The sequence below is a fragment of the Balaenoptera musculus genome, chromosome 6 (assembly GCF_009873245.2).
Source record: "Balaenoptera musculus isolate JJ_BM4_2016_0621 chromosome 6, mBalMus1.pri.v3, whole genome shotgun sequence".
In the NCBI taxonomy this organism is placed as follows: domain Eukaryota; kingdom Metazoa; phylum Chordata; class Mammalia; order Artiodactyla; family Balaenopteridae; genus Balaenoptera; species Balaenoptera musculus.
Window position 1 is genome coordinate 43,583,802 of NC_045790.1, and position 1,439 is coordinate 43,585,240.

At 44.3% G+C, this 1,439-nt stretch overlaps 1 pseudogene; it reads right to left on the minus strand.

Moving 5' to 3' along the window:
• Positions 1-214: 214 nt before the first annotated feature.
• On the minus strand, positions 215-865 carry LOC118897334 (annotated as a pseudogene).
• Positions 866-1,439: the final 574 nt, after the last annotated feature.

The following is a 1,439-nucleotide window of genomic DNA, read 5'->3' on the forward strand; positions in this document are numbered from 1 at the left end:
TCCTGATCATATTAAGTGACGCTCTCCCATTGCTACCAATCAGCCAGGGGCGTTAGCTAATAAAGGGTATCCACTGATAAATACAGAATATGAGAACAGCAAGGAGGAAGCTATACAGGTCATCTTGTTTCTTCAAATGTCAGAAGTGTCCACGTCACAGCAGTGGATGGACACCACCTCCCGCAGGCATAGTCCAAAAACTTCCTGTTGACGTTTGCACCAAACAAGGCTCCCCGCGCTTCTGGCATCATCTACTGGGCTATGAGGTCCAGCCAGCTTTTGAGAGTATTGGAAACCTTGATTTTGAGATCCCCATTATAGATCTCAACCTCGCCAGCTATTTCCTCAGGCAGGTAGGCCTCCTGATCAATCTGGACATCAACATCTCTTTCCGTGGCGATTTTGTACATACGGATTTGCACTGCAGGCTTCACCAGAGGGAAATCTTATTTCCTGCAACGAACAATCATTCCGGGCTCCAACAACTGGTACAAACCCTGGAGGACCATTCCATCCAACAGTACTTGGTACCTGGTTGCATCTTTTACCCTTTTGCTGAGTCTATGTTTTGCTTCATTTAGTAGGTCTGTGATAAGATCATCCATCTCTTGGTCTGAGGACTTCGAGCCTCACTTGATTTATCACACTGGACACCAGAATTTTCTTGTTGCTCAATCTGCTTTTCTTTCTTCTCATAGTATTCCACAGTCTTCAGTCTTTGGGTTTGCACAAGACAACCTTTCTCAATGTTGAACTCTTCCTCTGCCTTCACGTCTATTTCTTCTGCTTCCTCATTGGCTTCTTGTTCAATAAAAGCCATTGTGTGCTTAACCTGCTTCTGCACATCGGCATTGCTGAGAGCCATGGCGCTAGTGACGCAAAGAGGCGGGCAACTGGCCGGAGCTCAGGCCTCATACGGGCAGCTGGCAACCGGGAGAGGAAAGCTGGCGCGGCTTCAGGCCTCCTCCGTTTTGCTGTGCTATGTACTTAACATGTCCTATCATGTGTAAAACCTGTGGAAATCACAATCCAACCAGTTATCCCCACTTTATAAATGAGGAAACTGAGGCTCCAAGAGAGCAAAAGACTTCCCTAGGTAATGCAGCTGGAAGATGGTGGACCCATTTTAAGAATTTAGATGTGTCATCAATGCTTATCTGCCTTCCACAAGAATATAGCTCCTCCCTGGTGTTAGTCCTGGTTCTGCTACTCACTAGTTTTTCTTGGACACCTCACTTACCTGAACTGGAATTCAACTTCCTAATCAATAAACTAAGAAGTGTCTTCATCCACTGTTTTCATAATTCCTTATTATATTGTAAAGTATTATAACCCATTATATGCACTTTGGAAATTAGGGAAAAAATGGAAAAAACTAAATGCAATACGCAACTCTAATAAAAGCACCATAAATCTTTTGGTAAGATTCCCTTCTGGTC